Source organism: Galeopterus variegatus, unplaced genomic scaffold (assembly GCF_000696425.1).
Source record: "Galeopterus variegatus unplaced genomic scaffold, G_variegatus-3.0.2 Scaffold5807, whole genome shotgun sequence".
Lineage (NCBI taxonomy): Eukaryota > Metazoa > Chordata > Mammalia > Dermoptera > Cynocephalidae > Galeopterus > Galeopterus variegatus.
Genome location: NW_007731918.1, coordinates 109157 through 118363, shown reverse-complemented (window position 1 = coordinate 118363; position 9207 = coordinate 109157). Strand labels below are relative to the sequence as shown.

General features: G+C 40.2%; 1 protein-coding gene across 1 annotated transcript in view; it reads left to right on the top strand.

The window, feature by feature from the left end:
* PHACTR2 (phosphatase and actin regulator 2) overlaps positions 1-9207 on the top strand; it is a 93104-nt gene that overhangs the window by 21999 nt on the left and 61898 nt on the right. The window lies entirely within an intron of this gene.

Here is a 9207-nt window from a genome sequence, read left to right as displayed (position 1 = left end):
CGCTTCCCAAGCAGCACACTGTAGGAGTGCGCCACCGGGCCGGCCCTTGATTTATTTTTTTAACCTCAGCATTTATATAGACCTCTTAGTCCAAAAAAGGTTACAGTTTAATTTTTTTAAATTGTGGTAGAAAGAAACACATAATATAAAATTTAGCAGTTTAACACTTAATTTTTAAGTGTACAATTCGTTAGTGTTAAGTATTATTCATGTTGTTATATGATAGATCTCCAAACTCTTTCATCTTGCTAAACTAAAACTCTATACCCATGAAACAACTCCCCCTTCTTCTCTCCCCCCAGCCCCATAATGTGTTTTTAAGGAAAACCTTAATGAATCAAGTGCAAAACATTAGTGACATCAACTAGAGTTTAAGCACATATTTTATTTATTTATTTTTTTAGCAGCTGACCGGTAAGGGGATCCAAACCCTTGACCTTAATAATCACATATTTTAAATCAGATGTTGACATATTGCTGGCATTTTGTAGTTCTGAGTTTTCCAATTTAATTCAATGCTAGAAAGTTCAAGTTAGTTGCTACCCCATGAGGTTTGAACAACGTTCCCTTTGGATAATTTGTGTAATTTTCTACATACTCAGCATTATGAAGTAAAGTGGATTTTGTTTTGTTTTGTTTAATAAAAAATAAAAGGCTCTTTTTCTCTTACTCATTTGAGGTTTTATTTAGGATTAAACTTAATGTAGGAAAAAGGTATGTATGTGGATATTAGTAATGATAACTAACCCTCATTTAGTTTTTACTGTGTGTCAGATGCTGCTTTAAATGCTTGTAATCTTCCTAATTACTTGATGAGGTAAGTTACTATTATAATTCCAATTTTACTAATGAATAAACAAGTGAACACAGAAAAGTTAAATAACTTGCCCTGAGTTCCAGAGCTTGTGAGTAGCATGGCCCGTATTTGAACGTGGGATGCCTGGCTTGAGTCTTCATTCTTAACCCCTGTACTATGCTGCCTTCTAGGTCAATGAGATATCAAAGTGATAATATCTGTGGATTATTATCGAAGGGCTGCACAAATGTAAACAGGAGAAAATGGAAAGCAGGGGAGAAAAACTAATATTTATTTGGTCTGTACTTTATGCCAAATACTTTCCAAGATGTTTTAATCATCCTAGTATCTATTCAAGTTAGGTTTTTATACCTCTGTTTTCATGTGTGGAAACAAAGGCTCAGAGTACTTTAGGAGCTTGTCTATGGTCACCTGCTAATAAAGTGCAGGGTTTGGATTTGAACACAAAGGTGTATTCTTAAGAGGACTAGAGTACATCCTGTATAGAAGTATTCTATTATGTAGATGTCAATATAATATAATGTAATATATAATAAACTTCTATATAAATATTGTATAGAAATGTTTATTCTATACTTCTATGTAAATATTATATAGAAGACATATTATATGTAATATATAATAGATTTCTATATATAGAATATTTCTACATAGAACATATTCTAGCCCTCTTAAGGATTATCTATAATGTGTGTCTGTATATTATATACAAGCCTATTCTATTCTATTGTGTAGAAAATACTAATATACGTAGTATATATTGAGAGGAATATATACTTCCTGATCCATTTTCTATTTTTCAAACTTTTAATCCTCAAGAAGAGTGATGAGACGTTGAGATCACACTAATAATCAGAAAATTTGAAAGACAGAGTAGGAAAGTTGGCAATTGAAAGACAGCATTATGTCAAAGTAGAAAGTTAGCTTTGCTATCAAACTTTAAATGTTATAGTTTCAGCCGCAATGAAAAAGTACATTTCCCCAAATCCTATTTTTTGTGTTTATCTTGGCAAATAAAAGTTTAGTTGAAGTTCCCCTTTGTTCTATCACTTCAAGATCTGGCAGGAATCAGGTGTAGTTTATCTCTCCTGGTTTAGCCTAGGCCTGGACCGTTTTTCCAAAGGAAGACTGTTCCTTACAAATACTATGCATTCTGCTACGTAGGCAAGAGGAACATGTAAAACGCTCAAGAAAATAAACTCTGTAATCATCCTAAGAAATCTAATCTGATTAGGTATGTATATGAAAATAATAAACATGGATTTTGGGAAATTCCTACTCAAATCTTCTTACTAAGACTAGTTACCCCCATCTATTCATCTGAGTTGGTAATGTTTTAATACATATAGTTCATAGGTTAACTAAATAAGAACAAGCTTTTAAAGATTATACATTTTCTCCCTCCATCCTCCCAAAATTGGCCTAGGATATGAAGAATTTCAGATGCCTTTAATCCAGGGCAGTAGAATTAGAAATTTAAATGAGTGGAAATGTCTGTGTCTTATTTTAGCATAGTTTAGTATCACTAAGATCTTTTTCATATCTAATCTTGTTTGCCAGTGACTGCTTGATCCATGGTGGAAAGAGATATTGTCTCATCTCGATCAAAGTTGTTGAGTCCCTGAAACGTGTAAGACAGTCCGAGAGCAGACATGGAGAAGGGTATCAGAAGAGCAGGTGTTCTGGATCTTCTGCTCTAGTGGGTATTGATGACAATCTTCTAGTTTGACAGCCTCATCACCATACAGAGCTGAGATTCATTTTAAAACCAGCTCTATAACCTGTTCTTGGTATGAGGTTAGAATGTAGTTACTCTAGGGATGATTATCATTATTCTTACTTAAAACATTGGTCCCCTCCATGTTCTCACTGTGTCTTGGGTTTACTATCTTTTATTGTAAAGAAACAGGAGATAGAAACATACAAGCTTTTCATTGCACTGGATGTATCTAAAAGGACCTGTGTTAGGCATTTGCGTTTCTCATAAGTTTGCGAGAGTCACAGTGGAAGGAGGAAGGACAGGCAGTGTTTCACGTAGCACGCAAATCCTGGCCTCTAATTACCCTCCTGAGATTACTTACACTTCCTGGCCCATCTGGGATCAAGGACTTGCTCATTGTTCACATCCTGAACCTTCGTCCCTTGGGAGTAAAAACCACAGGTCCCCTTGGGCTGATCTACTAAGGCTGCTCTCATCTTCCCTCTTCTGGAAACAGCAGTGTGTTTCGACTTCTGCTGTTTGCACAGCACAATCACCACTTCTCTCCTCACACCTCCACCTTTTCTGTCACCCCCACCACTTGAAATTTTAGAAGTATTACATACAGTTGTTTAATGAAAAAGCATGATGCTGAATGGTTTGTTACAACATCCTACCTTTTATGTAAAAAAGGGGGAAAATTAAAATGACGGGGCAACAGTAAGAATTTTTACTGTAGCCTTTTATAATTTGAACTATGAGAATGCACTACCATTTAAAAATGATCCATTTAATATTAACTTTAAAAAGTTATTTTACTGTCTAATGTCTTGAAGGAAAATCAGAAAACATTGTACCTCTTGTGGGAAAGTTGAAATCTTTGTAATTATCAACTGATGTTGGAGAATACAAAGAATTAGGCCTTGGGTTAGGCACACCTGGGTTCAACCAGATTCTGTCTGTGTGACTGGAAAATATAGTTGGCCTAAGTCTCCATATCCTCATTTGTGTAAGGGAAATAAAAATAATAGCTTAACCTGTCTTGCAGGGAATCTAGGGAGATTGATGAGAAAATAAATATAAAATGCTCTTTTAAGCACCAAATAAATAGATGACTACTATTAAGTTTCCAGGGGAAGTTGCGACACTAATTTCCCAAGAGGAGGAAGGGACATAGATCTCTGCATCTTCCTCTTTCTTAAGGCCTGGCCAAGTTTCAAACTCTTCAGGGGGGAAAAGAAGATCTGTATAGTTCTTCTTTCTTACTTCTTCCCTGAAAATCTGGAGAATCTTTGGTCTCTGATGGAAGAAAATTCAATTTAAAAACATTTTTATGACATCTTTTTGATTATGACACCAGCTCTTTATTGCTGATGAATCATAGCAAGCTTAAGGAAACAGGGAATTTATTGGTTCATGTAACTGAAGAGCCCAGGAGCAGACAAGATTTAGGCATGAGTGGATCCAGGAGCTCAAAGGCTATGATTAGGAATCTGTCTGTCTCCCTCTTTTGAGTCTATGTTCCTCTGTATTGGCTTCTTTATTTTATTTATTCTTTTGGGGGGGTTTTGTTTTGGTTTTTAAACTTAAGTTCTCCTCTTGTGGAGGCAAGGTGACCACAAGCAACTCTAGGATCATACTCAGCAAGTTTTAACAGCTCCAGAAGAGCCTGCTTTCCCTCTTGTTCCAGCAAAATTCTGGGGCTCAGGTCTTATTGGTGCAACTTGGGCACGTGCCCCTCTCTGAACTAATCACCAATTCCAGAGAGATGCTGGGCTCTGATTGGATAAGGCTGGGAGGCTGGAGCCTAGAGCCCAGGGATGGGGTTAGCCTCACGCAGAGGACATGGACTAAGAGGGGTGGAAGGTGGTTTCCCAAAGGAAAAAAAATCAGGAAGGCTGTTTCTTTTCTTTTTTTTTTTTTGTCTTTTTTCGTGTCCGGCAACAGGATCGCAACCCTCGGCGTTGCACCCGCACCTCGCTCAGCCAGTGAGCGGGAACCGGTCTGTATGTGGGATCCGAACCCTCGGCGGGAGCGCCTCTGCACTCCCAAGCGGCGCACTGTAGCAGTGCGCCACCGGGCCGGCCCAGGAAGGCTGTTTCTAAAAGAAGAGAAAAGATGCTAAACATGCCTTCCCTGCCTCTCCCCCCAAAAGACACTTAAGGTGCCCGATATCTATGGGTGATGAAATGATAAACAAGATATACCACATAGGGCTTAGACTAGAACTGTGTGAATGTACAACTACATCCATAAGAATTTAGCAATGAACAATGTTAAGTGTTGTAACAGAAATAATAGTAATGGCTAATATTTACTGAATACTTTCTAGATTCTAGATTTTGGTCTAAGCACTTTACCTGGTTTAACTCATTTAATCTCCAAAAGAACCAGAAAGATAGCAGCTATTATTTCACTTTGCAGATGGGGAAGTTGAGGCACAGAGAAGTTACTTAAAAGTGTTTGAGGAGCACAGAAAAAGTTAATTCTAGCCAGTGAGAATAGTGTGATTGCCATGCAGGGGGCGCTGTTGGAAGAGGACCTAAAATTCTAGAAAGGATTTCACCAAGGATGATAGAAGAGTCGAATTCTAGGAAGAAGAAACAATAAAGGAAGGAATGGAGATAAAGAGATGCTGGAGATGTTTAGGGAATGGTCAGAAGTAAAGTTTGACTTAAACACTGAGCTTGTAAAAAGAGGTGGGAGAAAACCAGAAGAATGTTTACTTGGGACCAGTCATAAAGCTTGGCTGCTGTTCTCATGCGTAAAATTTGTTCTGTACCCTGAAGGATTTTTGAGTAGGGCAGCGGCCTGATCGGATAAACAAGAAAATGACCAGACCCCTGTGTGTTTTTAGGTGGGGATGCTGGCTTTATTTCCCTGCCTTACATTCTTGGGATGTTTTGGAGTGTTTTTGCAAATGTCCTGTCGGGTGGCATTGTGGTGGTTATTTCTTTAAATGACTTAGCTCTTGCCCTAGTGAAGGGCTTTTTAAAAAAGAGACCATTTTCTGACATTCTGTTTTCTGTAGCTGCTATTAAAGAGGGGTAAAGTCAAGCCAGGCTCTTACAGAACACTTTCAACACAAGACAAGTGGTTTTCTGTGTTTCTGTCACAGTTTTACAGTGAGTCCATTCAGTCCTCAGAACCAAGAAGATAACATGGCACGCTTATTTAATAGTCTGCTATTTGCTCTTCTATTTTGTTCAGTCATTAAACAGTGTTAGAATTGAAAATTAGGGCTCTTTTCTTCGCCAAATGAAAACACAAGTGACTTGTTGACTACAAGATTTACTCTCACAGATACTTCCAGAGTAATATGAAATCCTGGCCAAGTATTCACAGAAAAGAGCTAGTGGTATGTGCCTCAGCCTCTTTTCCTGAATGCAGGCTCCACAGCTGCTACTCCATGCCCAGAAGGACATCATAAATCATTTATAATTTATGAAGAGCCCCGTAGCATACTACACCCTGCTAGTTGCTAATGTCTGTCCTCTGCACACTATGATTTCCCTTCTTCAGTGCATACAGAGACTTTTTCAGATGATGCATAGGACAGAAAGCTGAGAATTTTCCCTTTGACTGGCCCAGCCAAAGAGTAAAGGAGAGAGAAGACAGAAGACTCTTGTTCCTTAAGGTTTTGCCACGGCTTTATTTTGCATTCTCCTAAATTGGAGGCAGGGAAGGGGCAGAAAACAAGACCACTATCATTATTAGCCTATTTTCTTTTATTCATTTATTCAACAAATACACAATTTTTGAGTGCCGACAGCCTCAAGTCACCGTTGGGGACACAGCAGTAAGCCAGAGTTTTGGTTCTCACTGAGATTACATTCACACAGGTCAGGAGGTGGGCTGTGTCATACAGTGAGCATCCTGTGTCGGGGTGTTTTGAAGCAGGTGGGCACATGTGCGGAGTGTCCCTGAGGTGACGCCTGCTCTGTGTGGCACGTTGGACTAGAATGACCTTTTAGATTCATTCCAATGCAAAACCCCTCCAAGCCCATGAAAAAGTGTCCAGTGAATGTGCTCTGCAAACATACAGACACTATGTAAACATGAGGCACATATTTTAAAAGGTGAAGAATGAGATACTTGTACTTCTGAGAGCGGTGGTTGGAATTTTGTGCCCTAACAGCATACCTTCCATGCTCCACCGCCTGCAGTTTGTTCTCATTGGCTCTGTACACAGTTATCTGCATTATGTGTTAAAAGTGCTCTCAGCCAAAGACCAAACAAACAGCCAATGGCATTTTCCTATCAGGGCCTGTTTACAGGAGGTAGAGGAGGGGGACAAAGCTGTGGGTTCTGATTCTTGGCAGGAAGCCAGAGCTGCTGCTTCAAAGCCCCAGAGTTTACAAGGAAGAAAGTGGAGGAATTTTTAGCTGAGACTAAGTTAGAATTAAAGCAACAGAAAACTCAAAACTAAAACTGAAGAATCTGCTGGAATCCATAATAAAAAGGTAGAAAACAGATACAAAAGTGGTATATGTTCCAGGCTCGCAGATTATTATTTTTTTTTTAGTGCAAGAATGAAAATGTTTGAAGGTGCTCAGAGCAGAGAGTACAGAATAGCCTTGATTAATGATACAGAATCACACAGCATTTCAGCTAGACAAGCTGTTCTTAGTGATCATTGGGTCTTGTCCCTTATTTTACAGATAATGAATTAGAGGCCCAGGAACTTGAAGTGACTGCCCAAGGTCACTCACTCAACTAGTTGTAGGAGTTCTGGGACTAGACTCCAGATCTCCTGACAACCATTTTGTGTTTTAGTAACTTTATATAAGGAGCAAACAATTAAAAGTTCTGTTTCATATGAGCAAAGGGTAGACAGGGTAAGAAGAGCAGCCACAAAGACTGCATTCTGAACTGGCAGTGTGTTTGGTTTGCCACAGTGTGGCCTGATCCCCAGGGCCACTGGCACTTGCTGTTGCAATCGCTACCTCCAGCCTCAAGCTGAGGGCAGAAGAGCTGCCAACCTCTGGGCCTGCCCCCAGGAATGGGGGCCAAGACAACTGTTGCAAGTGACCTGGTCCCCTTAGAGTCCAGTTGAGCACGAATGGCTTGTCCAATCCTTGGGAGGCTACAGTGGTCAGGGTCCTTCCAAACCACCTGTGAAATCTCAGCAATGTTCCACCTGTCACTGTGGGTGGTGTTATTTGGCTTCCTAGGCTAAAAGGGTTCTCTCCTCTTTGACAAGAGTTTGAACAAACTGAAACTGTATTTGAATATCAGCACTCTTTTTACATAAAAGAACTCCCCTAGAAGAACTCGTCGCCCAGTTAACTTTGCTCACTGAAATCACTCACCTTTAGGTGAGCTGTTGTTACTTGCTTCTGGAAGGGAGGTGAGGCTTCTGGGTATGTCTCCATTTAAACCCATAAGATGTTCATTGTCATTCTTTTGGCCATTCATTTATTCATTCACTTTCATGTTTGTTTATATTCTGATTCTATCAAAAAAAAAAAAAAAAAAAAACGAAGAGCATACATACTGTGTATAAAATATAAATGAAGCCAGGTTGCAGAGAAGGAGGAGACGGAGATTCCATCCATGAATTGTCATAGAAAATTTATGTTAAGTATCAAGTCTTACTCTAATCTTTCTAGCAACCAGCATAAAGAAGGAATATACAATTCCTAGTTATCAGAAAGGAAAAAAAAAATCCTATTTCTTCAAGAGAGACTAAGTGTTGCTATTCTGGGGCTCATGCCATTAGTTTACACTTACTGAAGCCTTTCGTGTGCTTAATAAACAGCTCACCGCTCAAGGCACACACTCCCACCGCCTCTCTCTCTTCAGTGCCTTTGCGTCAGGCCACCTTGAGTACCAGAGAAGACATGTTCTTATTGTTATCAGGAACTCCCTTTGTATATGTCAGGGCATGGCTTGGGATAATGCACTTCAGTCTGGCTTAAGTTTAACTGAAATTATGTTGTCCAGAGCTCCAGGATTTGCAGATTATGAGGCCAGGGGTAGGAATCTTAGGGAGAGTCAGAAATCTAGTCCGATTCTGGCTGCCCAGTCTGCACAGTGTGTACCTTTCCTTCTCCTCAAAGTGCTCAAAATCCCTGGTCTGGCCCTTCTCTGCTGTGTCAAAGTGCTTTTTTGAGCAGAGCATCTGAAAGAAATACGCAGAACACACTCTGTGGAATGTTGACTCAGAAGGTCAGGACATGACATGACCACATGTTAATTTACACATCTTCTTGGCCCCTGAGAGTGGGGAATGGAGCTAGTGGTTATGTAGACTTGCAGGGCTCAGGAAGTAATATTGTATGCATATAAGGTGAATCCTACTGAGGTCCCAACCCTGAGCTCCTAAGCTCCATTCTGAAGTTGTACTAGGAATTTAGATTTTTACAGAAGAAGGGAGTCAGTGTTGAGATTTCCATCCCTTTACATGCCTTGAGGGCCGGGCTTGGGAAGCGCGGCGGCGCTCCCGCCCGAGGGTTCGGATCCCACATACAGACCGGCTCCCGCTCACTGGTTGAGCGAGGCGCGGGAGCAACACCGAGGCTTGCGATCCCGTTGCCGGTCCCCGGTCCAGTACGGGGGCAACACTGAGGGTTGTGATCCGTTGCCGGACACGGAAAAAAGACAAAAAAAAAAAAAAAAAAAAAAAAAAATACATGCCTTGAAAGCTGCCTATTTAACTCCTTTCTCCATCCTTCTAAGACTTGGGGTT